Source organism: Sapajus apella, unplaced genomic scaffold, assembly GCF_009761245.1.
Source record: "Sapajus apella isolate SASKATOON/1434 unplaced genomic scaffold, GSC_monkey_1.0 scaffold100, whole genome shotgun sequence".
NCBI classification, from domain to species: Eukaryota; Metazoa; Chordata; class Mammalia; order Primates; family Cebidae; genus Sapajus; species Sapajus apella.
Window position 1 is genome coordinate 1,834,763 of NW_022437040.1, and position 23,722 is coordinate 1,858,484.

Here is a 23,722-nt window from a genome sequence, read left to right on the forward strand (position 1 = left end):
ACTGACTTGTTTAAGATGTTTCTTAAGAAGTTACTTTGTTCTCTAAACTCCTCAAGATGAAAAAACAAAGAGGAAAAGAATGAGTAAAAAATATATATAATATTTCCTAAGTCAGAACATACACAATCTCTGTTCTCTAGATAGTAGTCAGGAAATACGTGTTATTGTCAATACATTCTGATAAGATTAAAAAGTGCCAGCATTTTAACTAATCTTGAAATTAGAGATAACAGTGTGGACTCTTTGAAGAAATATTGCAGCAAGAACTGTGATGGAACAGGGGATTATTTTGCAAGGGCAAAGGGGGAGGACCCCTGATATTGATGCCTCTGGGTCCCATCTTGATTTAAAAGAAATTTTTAATGTGAGGATATTTTAAAAACACATTAACTAATTTACTTTTCATATATTTTTCATTTAACATATGCAGAAGAATAATATACAATAAGTTTTAAAAACTTATGTTTACATCAAATAGCTCTTTGACTAAGCATAAAAAGACTGTAAGTAGTAATAAAGATGTGTTCCACAGTTTAGCAGCAGAATATTTTCTTAATTTTGAATAAAACAGTTTGTTTTAAAATGGATGGTACCTCATGCCTGTAATCCCAGCACTTTGGGAGGCTAAGGCAGGCGAATCATTTGAGGTCAAAAGTTTGAGACCAGCCCGGCCAACATAGCGAAGCCCCGTCTCTACTATAAATACAAGGTGTGGTGGCACGAGCCTGTAGTCCCAGTTACTTGGGAGGCTGAGGCAGGAGAACCACTTGAAGCTGGGAGGCGGAGGTTGCAGTGAGCCATTGCACTCCAGCCTGGGTGACAGAGAGAGACTCTGTACAAAAGAAAAAAAAAATAGAAAGAAGATAAAAGGATGGCATTTTAGAATTGATAAAATATGGTAATTTTGAATGATGGAAATGTCTCAGTTTATTTCTTACAACACCCTGGACAAATTGAACACTTCCTCCCAGACCCACGCAACTGGACTGAAGTGTGTCACTCACTCTTGGGAGCTTACTAACTCCAATTCCAAAGCCACTTGGAAATAGTCTCAATTTTTTTTTTTTTTTTTTAATCAAATCCTCCCCTCATTCCCACACTGGTGCATCTGTGCAAATTCAGCCCGAGATAGCAATAGCTCCTCAAGGTAAATATCCAAATGAACTCTAATAACGGCCCTGGATTATACTACAAATTACTTTACAACTTTCAAATTACTTTAGTGTATGCTTTCAAGCATAAAATATACCTAGCAGGTTTATGGGTTAAAACATTAAATTGCCCAATAACAGAATTATTCTGTGTTTTAACAAATTACAAAATAGCCAAGTTTAAGGCAATAGGAAAATGAATCCAAGCTACTAGCCCAACAATTAATTCTTTGCTATCTCTTGTCTGAATGGACAACATGGAATCATTTTGTGCCTATCAACACATCAAAGTTTTAAATGTAGGATCCCTCTTCCCTAACACAAGGAGACCAAACCCTGTTGCCATGTGGCTTTTTTTTTTTTTACTATAAGGTTTTTCTTTTTCTTTTCTTTACCTCTTCCCTCAGATGTTTAGATTTTGCGTAGCTTGGGATGATTAAAACATCAAACCACAAGCTCATAGGAGAAAAAGAACTACAATTTCAACAGTGCACATTTTATTCATACAAAGAATAACACTAAGTCATAAAATATGATATTGAGCCATAAAATATTTTATTTTATTTTATTTTGGCCAATGCTAATTTATGTCCCCTTGCAAAGGAAGAAGAAAGAGAAGGAGGAGAAGAAGAAGGAAAAGGAGAAAGAGAAAAAGAGAAAGAAAAGGGGAAGGAAAACAAGGGCTGTGGGTGGGGTAGGGGTGTTTACATAAAGCATAGTACTTAATTTATGGGCATCCAGGAGGCACTGAGAGATCCAGAAGCAGGGATCAGCAAAGCCATTTGTAACACAGCCTACAGAAATATTCTCTGCATTTCTAGCTTTGGCTTCCTCCTCATTTTCTACCTCATTGATCTCTCTTTGCAACTCAGATTTCTCAATGCTTCACATACATGTTTACCCCAAAATTAAGATACTTCATATTCACAAAGACTAAACAGCGATTATGCATTTCACCTCCTCAGGAAGAAAATCTGATGTCAGAGAGGGTGACGCAGATCTTGAGATTTAAACATAGCTGTCAGAGGCTCAGCTGCTTTTGAATAAAGGGTGTCAATAACTCACGGGCAGTTGGGAAGGTATAGTAAAACATATTTGCCACAAATATCTAACAATGAACATTCAATATTTTTCTAAGTCATGGTGGCAAGAGTAGTATTCAAATTTTGTTTGCATTTAAAGATTAATGTGACAAAAATAACACTAATTCTCATGGGGGAACCATTTTCACTGACATTGTTTCACTAATCCCCACAAATCCATGGGTAAGTGATGTTATTATCCTCAATTACTAATGAGGACCTTAGGCCTAGAGAGGGTTTTCAAATGTGCATGCTTTTAAGATCTATAATTGAGAGTAGAACGACTTTACAACTATTGAATAGTCCAAAACTGATTTGAGATCTAAAAATCAGAATATGCCAGTACTCTGCACAAAAATGGAAGACATTTCTAATGAATGTCAGGCACATTTTAATACAGGGAAGGTGACAGCAAATGACCTGACTTTAGAACAACAAATGTTTTGAAAGTAATCACAAAAAAAGTTTTCCTTCAATGACTATAATCAACCTAAAAATTAAAAAAATAAATAAAAAGAAATTTCAACCTGGGATTTCAAAGAACCTCTTTATTTTATAAAGTTTAAATTTTTAAGTTCTGAGACATACAGTTTGAACTATATCTTTAAATAGTACAAAAACATAAAGAAGCTGATGTGCAGTGGTACTAATCCTCAACTTTATAAATTACAGCAGTTTAGCTAATACACCTGATCAGGAAATTGGTCAGGCATGTGTCTGCCATACTTAGACAATCACTTGATTAAGAATTAAACCTATTTCTGTACTTGGAAAAGGTGGAATGAAAACTAGCCTTCCAGAGGGAAAAGAACTATGTGAGAAAGGAGAAGAAGAATAAATGTGACAGGACAAAGTCAAAACCAGTAATTATAATCTCTTGTGGGAGGGCTAACTTTGAAGGTTAAAACTTGTCTTACAATTTTGTGAACATGGAATATTAACCTGATATAAACGGAAGCAGTATGCCACCTTCCACCTTCCAATTCAAACATACACAGATTTTCAGCAAACGCATCTTCATACAAGAAATAAAAGAGCCCAGTTTTATATAAGTTGCAGCTCTTAAACCAATTTTCTATAAATAACTCATGGCTGTCAAGCGAATTACAGTCTTCTCTAGCTACGAAAGCTGTAGGCAAACCCAGAAGCCTATTAAGAAGGAAATGACAGGCTTTGGGCATCTAATTACATTAGTTCATCACCAGGAAGACACCAGAAATCTACAACTAACCTGACTGGGGACTGAGTGGAATTGAACCTACTGGTTTAGTCAAAAGCAATTTTATTTTCTCTTGTAGTCAATGACTTAATGTATATGCTTTGGTTACTTTTACTAATAGTTATAACAATAAGTGTATACAATATTAGCCAGGCATGGTGGTGAGCACCTGTAGTCCTAGCTGCTTGGGAGGCTGAGGTGGGAGGATTGCTTGAGCCCAGGAGTTCAAGGCTTCAGTGAGCTATGAGTGTGACACTCTACTCCAGCCTCGGTGACAGAGTGAGACCCTATCTTTTAAAACTATACACACACACACACACACACACACACACATTCCATATTGCATTTATATACAGCACATTGTGTTATGTACATACACACATATACATTGCACAGTGCATTATATATATATTATATATTGCATACATATATCACACATACATACATACATATATATATATATATATGTATATGAAAAATAACAAAGTCTGTATTTACTGTATACTGATGGGTCATTGGTTACTGTTACCAAGGGCATAACTGGTATGTCAGTGTACACTAATTCATCACAAAGACCTTTTTTTCCCTACCTTCATTCTGTCAAAACACCTCCCTGTCCTCTCTAATGTCCACACATTAGATACCGACAGTATCTAATCAGCTTCTTTTATTGTTATCAAGTAGCTATTGTTACTTGTAGCGGATATAATCCAAGTTCTGCTCAGATCTTTGAATCACTTACTTATTCAACAGGCTTCTTTCTGGTATCCTTGTGCCTTAGTTTCAAATTGCCTACACTTGAAACTCTGTTAGGTTGCCTTCCCTTAGCTACACAATGCACCTAGCATCCACACAAAGATCTGGCCGCACTGGAGTTTACATCCCTGGTCCCTACCCCTTGTAGGGCACAGGTACAAGAGTTAGAGTATGAAAACCCAGCACCCTTGCCTCCAGTCAGAAAAAAATCCCAAAGCGTGATTTATAATCCAGAGCTCCCTGCAGTCAGGCTGAAACAGAGACTGCTGAAATTGCACCCTGGGTGCAATATGAAGAAATTAAAACATTCCTCTATCTCTATATATTTATCTTTAAATTGGTTAAAAAGGTTACTGAATAAAGTAAAATAAAAATACATCGTCTAAATTATTCTTAGAGAAAGTATATATGCTCATAAGAGTACAAAGTTCGGGAGGCTGTTAATTAGAAGCATACTGTTGTAAGATTTTTACATTTTTAATTAAGAAGCAGAATATTCTTCGAAGATAGAAGAGAACTTTGTACTCTTATGAGCATATATACAGGAAGACTGAAATGTAGGCAGAAAAAAATTGGCCTGACTAGGAACTTCGGGACGTTACGAATGACACAATATGTACCACATGGTGCACTGCGAAAACCTGCAACCTAGAACCCCCAGCAGGTGACTGAAAATAAATGTCAAAGCCCCAAGAAAACCTTGATTCCTGGAGCACAAGGTTGGTTTAGGAGAAAGAAAACACCATTTGGGTGATATCATTTCCTTCATTGTAACATTGTCAATGGCATCTATGGAGGAGCTGAAATTCTCCTCTCTCCCAGGAGCAATGAGGTGCTACACATCACTCCTCCCTTGACCCTTCCTTGGTGTTGACTGAACCCAGTGGGGAGATGAGCTTTTGTCCCCACCTGGCAGCAGCAATGAGGAGGAATAAAGCCATGCAAGGCAGTACTAGGTGATCCTGGGTGGTCTCTGCTTCCCCTCCCCGTGGGGTGTCAGTGGGGGGACCAATAGGGGCTGAACTTTTACCTTGATGCAACAATAATAAAGTGAAATGAGCAGAGTGAGGCTGTGAGAGTCAGCACTTTGCTTCCACCCACCTTCACTGGTGTTTTTGAAGAAAGAGGGAAATGGAGCTTTTCTCCACAGTTGGCACAAAGGAGCAGAATGAGACAGTGAGAGGAGATCATGCTAGTCACAGCTCACCCAGAAGGAGTAGAAGTCACACTGTCACATAGCAACAGTGAGGCAGAATAAACAGGTAGAAGGCAGTGCCAGTGTGGATGCCACCAAGTAGGGAGCTGATTTCTGCCCCCACCTGGCCCAGTGAGACAGTGGGAGGCAGTGCTCTGCTGTTGCCACACTGATGTCAGTAGAGGTAAACATCTACCCTGATCTAGCTCTGCATACTTCACTTAAACAGGATGACTGCAGAAGAAAGAAAGAGAGAAAGAGAGAGAGGAAGGAGGAGGAGGAGGAGGAGGAGGATGAGGAGGAGAAAGGAAGGGAGGGAGACAGGGAGGGAGGGAAAATGAAAGAAAAAGAAAGAAAAAAGAGAAAGAAAGAGAAAAAAGAAAGAAGAAAGGAAGAAAGAAAGAAAAAGAAAAGAAAAGAAAGAAAAGAAAGAAAGAAAGAAAGATTAAATATCATCCAAAGTCTCACAACATAATATGTAAAATATCCAGGATACATTTGAAAATTACTCATTATACCAAGGACCAGGGCAATCTCAACCTGAGTGAGAGAAGACCAAGAACAGATGCCAACAGAGAGAAAACACGTATGTTGGAATTATCTATCAAGAACTTTAAAGCGGCCATCTAAAAAATGCCTCAAGGAGCAATGAGGAACCTGCTTGAAATAAAGAAAAGAAAAAGAAAAACTCTGAGCAAAGAAACTGAAGATATAAATAAGGACCAAATTGAATTTTGGGGATTGAAAAACTACAATATCCAAACAGAAAGCACACCAAATGGGTTTTAGAGCAAATGAATAGAACAGAAGAATCAGTGGGTTTTTAAGATTGAAAAAAATAAAATTAACAAGTATGAAAAATAGAAAACAGACTGAAAAGATATGAATGAATCTGCAAAGATCTGTCAGACAATAACAAAAAGCCTAATATGCATATTATCAAAGTTACAGGAGAGGAGAAAGGGCGTATAGGACTGAAAAAGCATTTAAAGATATTATAGATAAAAATTTTCCAAATTTGAAAACATATATAAAACCACAGATTCAAGAAGCTTGTGAAAGGTGTGAAGTTTGTGTATAGACTCATTTTGATTTGCATGTGGATGTAAATTAATGTTTATAGTATCTTTATTCATAATAGCTACAAGCTAGAAACTAATTCATAGGTCAAAAAAGAGGTCTCAAATGAAATGAAACAGACTAAATAAAATAGAACCAAATAAAAATATAACATAAAATGAGGAATGCAGCTAATACAGTAATGAAAAGGAAATTTATTGCATTAAATGCTTACATTACAGAAATGTTCTCAAAAATGAATCTAAGCTTCCATCTTTACAAACTAGAAAATAAAAGTAAAATAAACCCAAAGCATGCAGAATCAAAGAAATGATAAATATTATAACATAAATCAGTGAAATAGAAAACAGAAAAAAAATAGAGAAAATTAATGAAACACAAAATTGTTCTTTGGAAAGATAAAAAGTGACTGTTTAGTTATAAATCTAGCAAAACATGTACAAAACTTGTAGGGAGAAATGAAAGAAAATAAATTATTTTTCACTAGGGAGAAATAAAAGAAAATAAAAATTTATATTTTCTTATATATAAAAAAGAAAAAGAAAGAGAAAGAAAATACAAATTCATATAAGAAAATATAATTTTTAAAATATTTTCTTTTATTTCTCCCTACAAGTTTTCCATTTTTTATTTCTATTTTTTATATTTTATTTTATTTCTCCTTACAAAACATGAAGGGAGAAATAAAAGAAAATATTAAAAAATGGAGCTGGGCACAGGAGCTCATGCCTGTAATCCCAGCACTTTGAAAGATCAAAATTAGATAATTGCTTGAAGCTAGGTGTTTGAGACCAGCCTGGCCAACATAGTGGGACCCTGTCTCTATTTTAAAAATGGAAAGCCATACATGTCCATGGATTGAAAAGCTCAACATAATGTGCCTATTCTATTCCAAACTATGTGCTGCTTTACTATAATTCCTATCGTATTTCCAGTAAAGCTGTTGTTTAGACATAGGTAAGCTTATTTGGAAAAAAAAAAAAAAAACTAATTAGAATTAGTAATTAGAATAATTAATTAGAATAACTAAAACAATTTTGGCAAGAGAAGAAAGTGAGAGGAATTAATTGATTTCAAAACGTAATATATAGTTACATTAATCAAAACAATGTAGTAATGGGGGACTGATAGACCCATAGATCAATAAAATAGAGAATCCATAAATAGACTGACAAATATGATCAATCAACTGACATTTTTCAGATGTACAAAAGCAATTCTGTGGAAGGAGGACAATCTTTTCCAAAAATGGTACTGGAACAACTGGACATCCATGGGGGCCAGAGTAAGGAAGCCTGGATCTAAGCTTCCTACTTTGTACAAAAATTAATTCAAAATAGATTATAGATTTAAATGTAAATCTTTGAACATATCAAACCTTTAGAAGAAAACATAGGAGAAAATCTTTGGGACTTAGGGTTTGGTAAAGAGTTTTTAAATATGACACCAAAACCATGAGGCATAAATTAAATCAATTAACTACATGTTATCAAAAAATAAAACCTTAGTTCTAGAACATATTGTGCTATGAGAATGAAAAGACTACAAACTACGGAATAACATGTTTGCTAACCACATATCTGACACTTACACTTAAAATATGTAAAGAACTCTCAAAATGCAACAGTAAGATATTATTTAAAATGTCCAATTAGAAAATAGGTGAAATGAGCAGACATTTAACCAAAGATATTTAAATGAAAATTCAGCACATGAAAATATTGTCAACATAATTAGCCATTAGATAAATGCAAATTAAGACCATAATGAGGTATCACAGTACAACTACTGGAACAGCTAAAAAAAATTTTTAAGTTACATTACCAAATGCTTTATGGTAAAGCTATGAAAAATCTAATTTCTTATACATTGCTGGTAGGAATGTAAAATGGCTCCGTTATTTTGGAAAACAGTTTAGCAGTTTTTCAAAAAAATAACTAAACATATACTTTCCTTGGAACCCCACAATTTTACTCTTAGGCATTTATTACAGAGAAATAAAACTTATGTGTATATGAAATTTATATATTAATATTTATAGGCTCTTTATTCATAATAGCCAAAAGCTCAAAACTGTCCAAAGAACTTCAAAGAGTGAATCATTTAAAAAATTGTGGTATAGTCACACAATAGCATATCACTCAAAAATTTTTAAAAAATGGCTATTCACAACACAAATATTTGAATGAATCCTAAGGAAATTTTTTTTTTTTTTTTTTTTTTTTGAGACGGAGTTTCACTCTTGTTACCCAGGCTGGAGTGCAATGGCGCGATCTTGGCTCACCGCAACCTCCGCCTCCTGGGTTCAGGCAATTCTCCTGCCTCAGCCTCCTGAGAAGCGGGGATTACAGGCACGTGCCACCATGCCCAGCTAATTTTTTGTATTTTTAGTAGAGACGGGGTTTCACCATGTTGACCAGGATGGTCTCGATCTCTTGTCCTCGTGATCCACCCGCCTCGGCCTCCCAAAGTGCTGGGATTACAGGCTTGAGCCACCGCGCCCGGCCCAGGAAATTTTTTTGAATTTAAAAAGCTAATCCCAAAAGGTTACTTAATGAATGACTTAATTTATATAACATTCTTGAAATGGCTAAATTATTGAGATGTAGAGCACAGTAGTGATTGCCAGGGTTTGGGGATCTCAGGAAAAGGAGACAGGTCTGACTGTAAACAGGTAGCATGGAGGATCTCTGTGGTGATGGAGCAATTTCTCTACGTAATGTGATGGGTTACACTAACTTACACATGTGATAAAGTTACCCAAGACTACACACACGTGTACACACACAAAGTGCACGTAAAACTGGCGAGATCCAGATAAGGTCTGTGGATTGTACCAATGTTAACATTGTGGATTTGATATTATACTCTAGCTACATAAAGATGTTCTCATTGGGAGGAGTGAGGTTACTGTAACAGGGAATCTATTACTTTTGCAACTTCCCATGAATCTTTAATTATTTCAAAAATTTTAAAAAGTCAAATAGGACATAAAGTAAAACATTAAAACAAACAAACAATAAAACTTCATCTATGATGAGTCAGAAAACAGACGGCACAGGAACAAATAGTAGATAGAACAAACTGAAACCAAACAAAATGGTAGACTTAAACACAAGTATGGCAATAATGGATGTATTATCAAGTTGTGACATATTGTAGAATACTATTCAGCAACAGGAGGAGCAGCATTTGATTTCTCCAACAACAGCGGTGGATGGATCTCAAAAGATTTGTGCCATGTGAAAAAATCAACTGCAAGATACACAGATCACTAAGGCTATGATTCCCCTTATTTGAGATTTGAATCCAGATCAAACAAATCTAGGGAAATACAAGTTAGAAAGGGGCTGCCTGGGGAAGGGTGTATTTGGCTGGTAATGGGCAAAAGGGAGCTCTCTAGGGTGATGGAAATAGTCAATGGTTTGGGAGGTGTGTAGGTTACACGCGTATACACTTTTGTCAAAACTTATCCAACTGTACACTATGAGTGCATTTCTATGGATACAAAATTATTACTTAATTTTAAAATATCCTTTAGAAAGAACTTTACTTTTTATTTTCCCACATCCACATGAATTACTTAGTGCACTTCCTGGGATGAGCACACTCCCTTTGGAGATAACTGGGCAGAACAGGAATAGGATACAAGGCCTGCAGGTGCTTTGGAACTTTAGATCCTGAGGGCTGGACATCCATTTTCACATGACTATGAATTGGCGAAATATTATTCAAATGTTCTGCCTTGTTTTAACCCCCACATTTTACTTTATTATTTTTTTGAGACAGTCTCACTCTGTCTGCCAGGCTGGAGGACAGTGGTCATTATGGCTCATTGCAGCCTCCAATTCCTGGGCTCAAACGAGCCTCTCACCGGTACCTCCCAAGTAGCTAGGACTACAGGTCTGCACCTCCATGCCTGGCTATTTTTTTTTTTTTTTTTTTTTGAGAGATGGTTCTTGCTATGTTGCCTAGCCTGGACTCAAACTCCTGGCCTTAAGTGATGCTCCTGCTTTGGTCTCTCAAAGCACTGGGATTACAGGCATGAGCCACCATGCCTAGTCCCCACATTTTAAAGGAAAGATACAAAATGGATGCCCCAACTGTATTTAACCAAAGGAATGGAGATTTTACATTCATTTGGAGGAGCAATATACGGAGAATGCTGACAAATTCTTCTCCATCTCCTTACAAGGAAAAACAACATAAAAGAGCCTCAGATCACTGCACCGAAAGCTTCAGTTCCATTTTAGAAAACATTTGACTAACCTACAAGGATAAAAATCTAGTTAAAAGCACATATCTATGAAAATAAGCAAATATACTTTACACAAAACTTATAAAATTACACATAGCTGATAAAAGACATCCTCTCAGATGCCACCTATAATGCCTTAAGATTTGTTTTCCACCATTTTAACAGTCGGAGCTGCACGATCTTTTGTCTTACACTTACCTAGACAAAGTGACATTACTTATCACTGTCTTTGAAAGTGATCTGGATGGTAAACATTGGTTAGGGGATTCCATTTCTATTCTCCGATATGTTTTTAATTGGGCCAATTTGGAAGGCTAGAAACAAGTTCAACCAAATACTAAAGTGGACACAGTGTAATGTCACTGGTAGTATTTATAGAGATATTTAAAAAGAATCTTCTTTTCTGAGAATGTTTACAAATCTATTAAATGTGGCCGGGTGCGGTGGCTCACGCCTGTAATCCCAGCACTTTGGAAGTCCTAGGTAGGCAGATCACCTGATAACAGAGCAAGACTCAGTCTTAAAAAAAAAAAAAAAAATCTAGGTCTACAAAGTAGGGAAGGGTGAATGAGAATTCCCACTTACTGTGTATCTATATTCCCTGTGTCCTGTGCTAAACCCTTTATATATCATCACATTTAATCTTTAGCTTCACCCTCAACTCCACCCTCCACCTCTAAGTAAAGGAACTCAGGAAATTTAAATCAGCTGCTCAAAGGCACACACCCTATGATAAAGCCACAATTCTACTCAATTAAACTGCCACATGATGATATTATAATTATTTTAATTATTTGGTGACTACAAAAGTGGAGGAAAAATCAAGTTACTTTAAATCCCATTGTTTTCATTGTTTGTATTTGTGTATCAATAGTTTTTTATCATCAAGATTTCCACTGGCAAAATACAAATGTCACTTCCTCTGGGAAGCCCTCCTGACATCCCACACCAGCACAAATTCTTTGATCATATGCTCTGCTCATGTCAAGTATCTTTCCCTTATGCCACTCACTGTTTGAATATTTTCTACCTCTTTGTCTAGATTATAAGAAGGGAGTGGTGCAGAAAGTATACTGCTTAACCCAGCAATTTTAATTATGAACATCTGATTTAATAATTTTGAATGGCTGATTTAAATTCCTGAATTTCTTTACTCACAGGTGAAGGGTAGAGATCAGGGTGGTGTTGAGGATTAAATGTGAGGATATATAAAGGTTTTAGCATCAGACACAGGGATTATAGATACACAGTAACCCAGTAATTCCAAGCTTACTAGTGAGTGAGTGGTCAATAGTAAGCTTGGAATTATTGAATGAATAAATATTTTAAGGGGCCCTCAGAGGGAGAATGAACAGTCAGAGGCCCAAAACTGATGGCAAATTGTGAGTAAAATCCCCTAGGGGGATTATTTAAAAGAGAAAGGGGTTCAGGAGAGAGAAAAGATCAGGACCCTTGCAGACGTACTAAGTAATTCAGTGCTTCTCCATAGCTCTAAACAATGCTGGGCATGAGGGCAATCTCTTACTGGATGGGTTGCAGCTATCCACATTATCAGCTGGGCTAGGGAGCCCCTGATATCTTAGAGTCACCTAAGCTAGAATTATGGGCCCATCTTATCCAATCCCCAAACACTGAATTGAAACCCCATTCATGAGAATGTCATCTCCCAAAATGGTTCTTGAGCCACCAAGAATTTTCATTCAGAATTAGAATTTTTAATGTAATAAATGTCACATAAAATAGCTGGATGGGGGCTCAACTAGTGGAGTAGAATGAAGTAACCTTCTTTCTTTCCCTGAAATGTATTGGAGGCTATTATATTCAGGAATAAAATAAATTTTTTCTTTGAAGACATAAATTCTAAGTCACAATAAATACCAAGCAGGTACTTAAAGAAGATTTGCACTTGAGGCATTAAGCAGAAGTGTTTTAAACAGAAAGATGATTAAATTCCTTTGTACTCCTGATTTGATGGTAACAGGACAGGACAAGTGGGTAACATTCTTCATTTTTTTACCTTCTGCTTTATAATTATAGAATCTGGTTATAAACACATGAAATACTAAAAAAACTTTGAATTGATATCTAATTTTCATAATCATGTGCATAGTTTCAATCTCCTGAATTCAATTCTTAATATTTTGCCTAGCCCCCACCCCGCCCCCTACTAACCAGCTCAACTCTGTCCATATAGCTGGTAGACAGTAAGTGCTGGTTTCTGGTTTAACGTATTTTATTTCCACTTATGTGTATGTGTATATGGGTAAAACAAAGAGAAAAAAATGCTTTGTCATCTCAAACTCTAAGATGTGAAATAAATCTAAATGTTTAGACTAATATTATTTTTATCATATACATAATACCTATTAATTGCTGACATTTGGGAATTCAAAAAATGATAACGGAGCTGAATATTTTTGGATATTGATCTATGTTTGCTTTTGCCATTGCGGAGACAAAAGTGACTTCATCTTGGATGTTAATCTGCCATGTTAACCTCTGCTGAGGGCCAGTCCCATGAATGGCTCCTAATTCCTACTTTACGTATTGTCCCTAGGGTAAGAACATGTAGTCCTGCTTTCAGATCAGAGTAACCTTGGTGTTACTGCATAAAGTATAGACAGTGATGCATACAGCATTCTCACCTGTTCTGTAAAGTTGCCTTTCATTGTCTTGCTGGAGTACATAAACCCTTTCCCTGTGGTACATAAGTCCTGATTGTGGGAAGTAACATTGCAGAAATCTACCTGTCTTGCAGGTACCCAAGCCCATGCTTCTGTCTGTAAGTTTCCTTCATAAATCACCCAATACCAACACATTAGATTTGTCTGCTTCCCTCTTTGGTTTATCAGCTACTTTAGCATTTGCAGGTTGCTTTGCATATATGGGCATTTCACACATAAGTCATATGTTTCTGATTTCCTTTCTCCGCAGTCAAGGTGTGGTATGAAACAGTTTCTCCATAGCTTGGAGGAGATAAGAGACAGGGCCCAATGTGGAAATTTACTCTAATACTTCCTGGATTGTGTTTTGCAAAAATCCCTTTGAGCCATATAATGTACAGGAAGGAGTCAGAAACAATTGAGCAAAGCGCAAATAAGAGAGAAGCTGCCTCTTGTTCATATAGGAGAGGTCTGAGGGTCTTAACCCATGGGGCATAGCAAACCTGACCTTGCTCCTTGACAAGGCTAAAATGAAGAACCACCATGAGATCCTCTAAAGAGAGGGAATCCCAGGACCTCCTGGCTCCCCAGAGAGTTCCAGTTCTCAGAGGAGGTTACATTGTAGACACAGACAATGAAGATGCTTTGTCAACGGAATACTACACTGGCTTTCTTAACCGCCCCATCCTCCAAGACAATTTTTTTCCCTGGTAGTCCCAATGTTGCCACCTGCTCAGTAGCAATGATGAAAATCTAGGAGTCATTCTGAATTCCTCCCTTGGGGCCAATGCTGGCCACTCCCCAATCACCTGGCAAGTGGCCCTATCTAGTTGCCCTGTCCAGTGCATTTCTGTTCACTTTTATCATCTTCACTGCTTCTGCTCTAGACAAACCACTCTCTATATTCTCTGCTGTAGCTTCTTGTCTTCTTCCATGCTGGCCTTCCTTCAATCTTTTTTAGGGGGATATGATTGGTTTTTTTGTTTGTTTTTAAGAGACAGGGTCTTGCTCTGTCACCAGGCTGCAGGACAGTAGTACAATCATAGCTCACTAGGGCCTCAAACTTCTGGACTCAAGCCATCCTCCCGACTCAGCCTCCTGAGTATTTGGGGCCACAGGCACACATTCCCACATCCACTAATGTATTTTTATTTTTTATAGTAATGGGGTCTCACTATGTTGCCCAGGGTGGTCTTGAACTCTTGGCCTCAAGTGATTCTCCCACCTCAACCTCTTGAAGTACTGAGATTACAGGTGTGAGCCACTGTGTCCAGCCTGTGTTATTTCTTAAATAAATCAGGTCAAAGTCACCCCCATTTTAAAACTGCTCACTTCCATCCCCAGGCTGCTTCTTTACACTCACCCTTGGGCCCTTTTGCTCTCATTCTATTTGCATCTCCGTTTTTCATTCAGGCTGTGTCATGTTCTCTCTTCTCTGAGACGATTTGCCTTTCACCTCTCTCCTTATCAGTGTCTAACTTAGCATCTTCAGAGAGCTTTTTTCTAGCTGTCCCAGGAAATCTAGTCCCTATTCCACTTGACAAGACATGAGGATACCACATCTGCTGTTTATAGAGTTTCATGATATGCCATTTGGGCCACCCGAACTAAAACTCAGAAAAGAGAAACTGAGTGACTCTCCTAAAGTTAACCAGCTATTTGGTGCCACAAGTTAGATTCACTGTCTAGAAAAATTTGGAATCTACAGTTCTATGCTATATGCTAATTTGTTCTAAAATAATTTGTTGAAAAAATAAAAAATATGAATGTTAGCAGGAAGCATAATAAACTGGAAATTTCATGAATTTCCTTATATATGGGTTCCTTATTGGCTTCCAGGAGCCTGATCTTTTATAGGGAGAGTAAGCCACAATAGTATCTAAGAAAAGATGTTCTTGGATAATGAAATGATGTGTTGTCAGAGTCACATAAACTTAATTTAAAGTAAATAACCAAAATAGTGTATTTTTTTTAAAGACTTGAGTTTGTGAACTGAGATTCCAATCATTTCCTAGTGCATTTTCTGGCAATAATTTACTCATTATTAGCATTAGGATTGCCAAGTTACACCCATGCTCTTATTCTTCATTTACCTCCCAAGTTTGTCCATGTTTTTGTCATTTTTCAGATGCATGATGTTAGACAGTTTAAAAATGTGCATGAGGAGAAAAAGTACATTTCTGACAAAGTTGAACAGAAAAATGGATTGAAAAATCCTCTAATCCCAAAGCTGCAGAATCTTGTGCGGTTTGTTAAGAAGTCCCGCACGGTCTGGTAAGTGGTATGCGAGTTCTTTTTCTATGTTTTCTATTTCTCTAGAATCTTCTCTGAAGTGGTGCTTTAGGGATCATAAATAACTTCCACTGTCCCTGCAAAGGGCAGGATTAAGGCCCATTGTTAGGAGGAAATGAAAGCTTAAGCAGTTGCAGCAAATTATATGAGGCTTTGGCCAAGTGGCAGTGGAAATTGCCTTGTCTGGTTTATAGTAGCTTTTCTTGGGCATGAAAATAATTGGGAATGGCTAAAAGTACCTAATAGTATGACAAAGTTTCTTTCTAGGAAACTAATTCAACTCTCAAGCCACATCATATTCTTAAAGAGACTTTTTTTCTAGTTACAATCTAATTCCTGCCTCAAGAGTCAGCACAATGTTCCAGAAATTAATTTCATTATCATAATTCCTGCTCATTGTATAGTTAACATTGTAGATAAATGGCATATGTTGGCATGCTGGATACTTTCTGGTGTCATTTACACATCCTCACAGAGTTCCACATGTCAACACAACTTTTACTGTACAAAGCATTCGTGATTTTTCCCTTTATTTTTGTCTCCCTCTACTCCACTTGAGAAATAATCAGGGTAGCTGGGAGCATGTCCAGGCAAATTAGCTAATGTTGCAGTTAATTTCCAATCATAAAGTCAATAATTTTCCTTTTCATTCCAGTTGAAGTAATTTATGATGAACACAAATTCTCTCGTGAGTCTCTTTTAAAAGCCATGTTGCTGGTTGGTCCCTGTGTGAAGGAGGATGGTGGGGTAGCAACATCAGTATTCTAATCATTGTAAAACTGCCTTTATGCTTACTTAGTGCTCCAACAAATGTATGTTATTTGCCCATTGGATTTTGTCACTTCTTTGTCTACTTCTGATTTTCTTTTTTTTTGATTCAGCCAGTACATCTTGGGACTTATTCCATGAATCATCAACATTTCTGCCCATTTTGCAATTAACCTTATGACACTTATGAATTGAGGAATTCAATTGCTGATCAAGAAACTGCATCCAATTAATCAGTTGTAGAAGGCCTTCCTATATAATCACTGTTATTTTCCAGGTAGAAGATGGCCCTCTTTTGTGGAGCTCTTCTGCCCTATAGAAACTCCTGTCTCTCCGATTATTCATTTTATAAGTTTACACAGCTATAATTTACTATTATCTTTGGTCAAAGGAAAAATAATATGCTGTTACAAAAATTGTTGAAAGGTGCTTGTTAAAATTCATAACTCACTTTTTTTTTAAGAAACAGTTTCTTGCTCTGTCACCCAGGCTAGACTGCAGTGGAACAATCATAACTCACTGCAGCCTCAAACTCCCAGGCTCAACTGTTTCTTCTACCCCAGCCTTCTGAGTAGCTAGGACTATAGGTTTAAACCACCACGTCCAGTTTTATGTTTTTGTAAAGATAGGATCTTACTATGTTGCCCAGGCTGGTCTGTGAACTGCTGGCCTCAAGTGATCCTCCCACCTTGGCATCCCAAACATTGTGATTACAAGTGTGAGCCACTGTGCCCAGGTTCATTCTTAATTTTAAAAAGATTTACATATTGAAATAGGAATCACCTTAAAAAGTTACCAAGTGCAATAAGTATTGAGTATATTTACTGATATAATAATTTTATTTACAGTTGTGAGCTAGAACCAAAGACTTATATTTTACATTTCTTGTGATTTGGGGCATTGAATTAAAAAAAGACTGAAAGAAAAATAGAAAAATTTGCCATCATGTTCAAAGGATGTCTTGATACTGAGAACATGCATGGCAATCTCCTAAAAAATGTGGAACATAGACACCATGGAATACTATGCAGTCATAAAAAAGGAGGAGTTCATGTCCTTTGCAGGGACATGCATAAAGCTGGAAACCATCATTCTCAGCAAACTGACACAAGAAAAGAAACCCAAACACTGCATTTTTTCACTTGTAAGTGGGTGTTGAACAATGAGAACACATGGACACAGGAAGGGGAACATCACACACCAGGGGCCTGTAGAGGGGGGAGGGGCTAGCAGAGGGATGGTAGGGGGTTGGGGGCTAGGAGAGGGACAGCATTAGGAGAAATACCTAATATAGATGACAGGGTGATGGATGCCACAAACCACCATGGCACGTGTATACCTATGTGACAAACCTGTACATTCTGCACAAGTACCCCAGAACTTAAAGTATAAAAATACAATAAAAACAAATTGGACAGGAAAAAAAAGAAAGTAGAAAAGGTGAAATTGCTTCAAGATAATAAAGGCAAATTAATGATTTATCTACACTAATAAAATAACCAGTAGAAAAATATAACTCAAAAATAACAAATCTGCAATAGAAAAACTAATTCCAGAATTAAATGGAGCTAATTCTCCATTTTCTTTTTGGCAGTTTGTTCATGGACAACTTTTCAAAGTTTGAGACACACTTTGAGGTGATTTCACTGATATAATTCAAGTTCAAGAATTTTCATATTTATATCAGCCATACCCCACGGAGAAGAGTATTTTGACATTTTGTTTGCTTGCAAGAGCTCTTACTGATTTGGGGCAAAACTGATGGGTTACAGTAGGCAGATGAAGGCAACTGAAAATGATAGTTTCTACAAAACTATGAGTCTTAAACATATGTTCATGCATATATTCAAAGCCAGTTTATTCTTGCAATTTCTTCTTTGTCCTTAGTGAATATATAATTTTTGTGCTGTTCTTTAGTTTTTTTCTTGCACATCAACTTTTGATGCACAATTCTTTGAAATATAAGACATATTAGAACAAATTTCAAAAGGGCCCTGTGTGTCATGCCAGAGCCATGGAGCCTGATTAGAACTGGAGTTGGAATCATTTGTGGCACTGGATATAATTTAAGATACCATGTTGTTCCTTAGGAGGAAGCCTTATTTATAACAGCAGTGCCATGCTGCACAACAGATGCCAGTGGAAAGTGAAATGATGATGAAATTAATTTGACCTTTCTCAAGCATGCAGAACATAAATCAGATATATTTAATAAAGATCAAGTTTGCAAGAAATAGCTTCAACTGCAGACGTGTAAATGCTTACATGAAAGAAATGATGGCAACGTTTTGTACAGTTCTGAAAGTAGTTTAAATTAGAAGAAAATGATGAAAAATGTAGTGTGGAGATATGCAACTTTCCTTCATTAAATATATGTGGCATTCTCAGAAATTTGGTCATTCCACCGCACTTTTCAGCCCATTAAGCACAGTACAGGTATCAATCTGTTGTGTATCTAACAAAAATTTAATTTTTGATGCCTAACTAGGATAACTGCATTAAGTAGTATTTTGATATTTATTAGGGATGATTTTGTTATCAAATCCCTTTTAAAGTCTATGATCTAATTTTTAATAAGTTCCTGGGGAGTTGGTAATCTTTATATATGAAAAATGATTGAGCAATTCTTCCTCAAAATAAAAGCAAGATGATTGAAGTTTTTCTGGCTAGGACAGAGGGCAAAAGTTTATTCTGAAGACAGGGATTTTTAAGATTAAAGTCAGGTTTGGCAGGAAGCCTGCTTAATTTTAATAAAAGAATGGACAGGGGCCAAACTCATTACTATTGGAATACCTAGCAGCCCCTGAGCACATAAGTAAAAGTAGGAAGAGACCTAAACATGCAATTTAGTTTGCCAAAATCAGGATAGAAAGGAACTGAATTCATTCATTCATTCATTCATTTCCTCCATTCATTCAAATACCAATTCCTACTATGCGACAGGTTATTGGAAAGTAAAATGAGTCAGAAGCAAATATTGCTTTCAGAGTGCTCTCATCAGATTGATTGCAATGATTTACTTGCATCCAATCTCTTTCAAATGGCTAAATGCTGTAATCATGGCATGTACAAAATTCCAGGAGCACAATACTGCCTCAGGAGTATCAAGAATGGCCATTTAGAGGACCTGAGTGGAGTCTTTGAATACAGACAGGAATATTCAGAAGGCTGAGCAGGGAAGAATACATGTTTCAGGCTAAGGAAAAAGAATGAGCTAAAGGTGTAAAACGGAGAGTGGGTGTGATGGAACCTCAATGCTATGCAGTGAAGACTGAATTCTATCCCAACTAATGAAGATATATATATATGCATTTTTTAATGAATTAAGCCAAAGCAGTAATAGGGCTATGTTTGCCTTGCAGAAAGATGAGTCTGATTGGAATAGGATTCTGAAGATGGCATGGAGTGGGCAAGTGTGTGAGCCTTCGAGTCAGGGAGGCCTTTAGAAGGCTGCTGTAGGGAACCAGAAGGGCTGAGGCATCTGTATTGAGACAGTGGCAATGCAGTCAAGAGGGAAATATGGATTCAAGTGACATTCAGGTGGTGTGATTAATAGGATTTGTCTCTTTAGATGGGAAATCAAGACAGAATTAAACATTTATATTAAAACATTTAGGTTGGGGATCCCTGAAGAAAATCTAGTAATGTGGCCAGGAGGCTTCAGAGAAATAAAGGACTCAAAACCAGCCTGGGCAACATAGCAAGACCTTGTCTCTACAAAAAAATACAAAAATTAGCCTGGTGTGGTGGCACATGCCTATAGTCCCAGCTACTCTGGAAGCTGAGGTGGGAGGGTCACCTGAGCCTGGGGAGGTCAAGGTTGCAGTAAGCCATGATTACACCACTGCTTTCCAGCCTGGAAGACAGAGTGAGACCCAGTCTTACATAAAATAAAATAAAGAGAAGAGAAAAAAGAAAAGATAAGACTAATTGGAAAATATGTAGTCCAGAGATACAATTTATAACTCATTGGCTGTATTAGTCTGTTCTCATGCTGCTAATAGAGACATACCCAAACTGAGTAATTTATAAAGGAAAGAGGTTTAATGGACTCACAGTTCCACCTGGCTGGAGTGGCCTCACAATCACGGCAGAAGGCGAAGGGGAAGCAAAAGCATGGCTTACATAGCGGCAGACAAGAGAGCTTGCATGGGGAACTCCCATTTATAAAACCATCAGCTCTCGTGAGACTTATTCACTACCATGAGAACAGTAGGGAGGAAACAGTACTCATGATTCAATTATCTCCACCTGGCCCTACCCTTGACACGTGAAGATTATTACAATTCAAGGTGAGATTTGCGTGAGGCCACAAAGCCAAACCCTATTATTGGCATAATAACCAGGTTGAAGCCCATAGAGTAGATTAGGTGGCCAAGAAATGGACACGGTACAGTAAAAGAGGAGTACAAAAAAGGCATAAGGAGCAACAAAAAGATTCGGTCGGAGGGGCTGCAAAGTGTGGCTGGAAGGAAAGGTCAGTTTGGCAGTGAAAGAAGGACTCACAGGAGAGGACAAACTCATTGGGCACCTCCCTTGCATCAGGCAGGTGCTAGGCATTTTACAGAGTCTCTCATTATTATTCCCAGCCTTTGACATAATCTTCACAACATTATGCCCACTTTACAGATGATGAGAGTGAAACCCAGAGGGGCTAAGTAACTGCTCCAGCTCAAGAAACTATCAAGTGGCAGAAGTTAGACTTGAACCTAGATCTTTCCGCTTTGAAAAGACTGTTGTCCTCTGGGAGTAGAATTAAATTTAGTGTGCATGTTTGTAGGATGGGTGAAAAATAGTCCATCTTCTCTAATGTGTAATTTTGTGGTAGCACACGTTGCCTGTGTTACATACATTTTGTGATGCTTAAGTATCATCGTTATAGATGGAGATGCTCCTAAAATACTCTCTAGCTCTTTTCTCTTCTGTACGCACTCACATTTAAGTCTTTAAAATTGGTCTTGAGTTGGCCATGCGTAGTAGCTCACACCTGTGATCCCAGCACTTTGGGCGGCTGAGGGGAGCGGATCACGAGGTCAGGAGATAGAGACCATCGTGGCTAACACGGTAAAACCGCATCTTTATTAAAATACAAAAAATTCGCCAGGCGAGGTGGCGCACATCTGTAGTCACAGCTATTTGGGAGGCTGAGGCAGGAGAATCGCTTGAACCCAGGAGGTGAAGGCTGCAGTGGGCCGAGATCGCACCACTGCACTCCAGCCTGGGCAACAGAGTAAGAGTCAATCTCAAAAAATAAAAAATAAAAATTGGTCTTGAATTAAATGTTTTTGTGTGACCTAAATTACTTCTATTGTAACTGAATGGTAGTAAAATCCATGGGGCTATGAACACAGTGCTGGGATTTAAGAAGGTGATTTCAAAGGAGAGAGGAAGTTCTAACCATGAAGGATACTCCTAGGAGAGGAGGAAAGCAGCAAGTGATTTTGAGGGCCGGGGAAAAAGAGGGAATGTCAGAGTGCAGCCCACCTCAACACTGCCCAGGTGTCATCCCCCCTCGTGCACACAGCCTGGCCCTCCACCTCTCACTGAGCTGGTGGGTTCTACAGGAAAGTCGAAGGAGCAGAGAGTAGCCTGAGTAAACCTCTCTGCAGTTTTTTGCACAGCTTCTAGATCAGTCTTTAGTGATGAAGAAGGGAATTAAATAATAGCAATAATAGTAAAAAAAACCTTATAATTTGTAGTTGATATATAATAAATTTTGCTGTGTTGTGTGCTGTTTAATATAAAACCTAACCCCAGCTCTGCTTAAAATTAACTGATTCCCTGCAAAAACCTGTCTTATCTGTTCTCCCCACATTCTCAAGCAAAGTTCCCAGGCATCTCAAGACTCTTGTTTTTCTTGTTGACCAGCTGCAAGGTCACAGGGCAAGATAACATCCAAAGAATGTAAAATGCTTTTCTCAAAATACTATTTTTCAAATGTAACATACATCACAAGACACGTTGCAAATTAATTAACTGTTCTTCATTCTGGCTTCTGTAAACCCGTTAGCTGCTACGTCATCCTGTATGTATAAAAAGTACCCCATTTTCTTTCTCCTTTGCTCAGCCTTGGGATGTTCATCCACTGAGCCGGTGGCCACCTTAATAAAATCCTCCTGTTTCACCCATTGGTCTCTCTGGTTTCCTGAATATTCTGCAACAGTGAGGCAGCCGTTCTCTCTAAATTTGTCTCTACCACTTGAAATTGGGGAGATAGAGAGGTCCTGCTTCCCATTGGAGTGATGAATGCTGGGGAAACTAAACAACTAATTGATAATACAAATTAATCTGAATCAGGATTTCAAAACCTGTCAGCAGTGAACAGCTTTTGGATATAGGGAACAACTCAAAGAATTTTGGGTACATACATTATATTAACTGTGACCTGAGAACTGTTAATTATGTGGTTCAGATTTCACCACAATATGTACACAGCCAAGCCACCACTTGGCTAGACCTTGGCTTCACAGCAGCTGAATATTCCTCTGAAGCTGAGCAGTTTTGCTTCTAATGCCATGTCCTCTTAACACTGTTGTATGTATCTTAGGTCTTACAGGTTATAACACCAAGAAACTGGATAGTTTACAAATCTAGGTCAGACCATTAAAATGAAGGAGAAAGTGACTTCTCTAAGCAGTTTACATCTAATGCATCTGATTTTTAAATGTCCAAGTCCACATTCTAGTTTATGGGATAGGAGGTCTATAAATCTTCCTCCTGAAGAGTTTGGATTTAGTATTTTCTTTCACAAGGCATCACCTGAAAATGCCTGTGCTACCTACTTGAGTTACTTCAAAAACAAACAAAATAAAAGTTAATTATTATTGTGATTTAGCCTGATATTTTTCATAACCAATTGTCTTTGAGAGTTTGTTCTATTATTATATAAGGGCCACAAAGAGCAAAGAAGCTAAAATATTTGTGTCAACAATGTGATCAATTTCTCAAACAGTGTATACTAAAAATCCATGATTCCAGGCATTATTAGCTGGAACTGTTGATGATAATGTCAAATATTGCACTTTTTAAAAAATATAAAGTATGTGTTAATGCTCCTTATTCTGTTCATTTTTCTTTCAATATCTTCATCATTTTGAAAGGATCACGCTTTGAACAAGTAGCAGATGTTAATATGGAAATAGAGAACATCTCAATTTTCTCACTGCTAACTCAGCTTACTGAGCCAATTTCACAATTCTCACATTCCTGAGTCCTAGGAGAAAATGCTAATTTAGATTGTTAAAATTGACATGGGTTA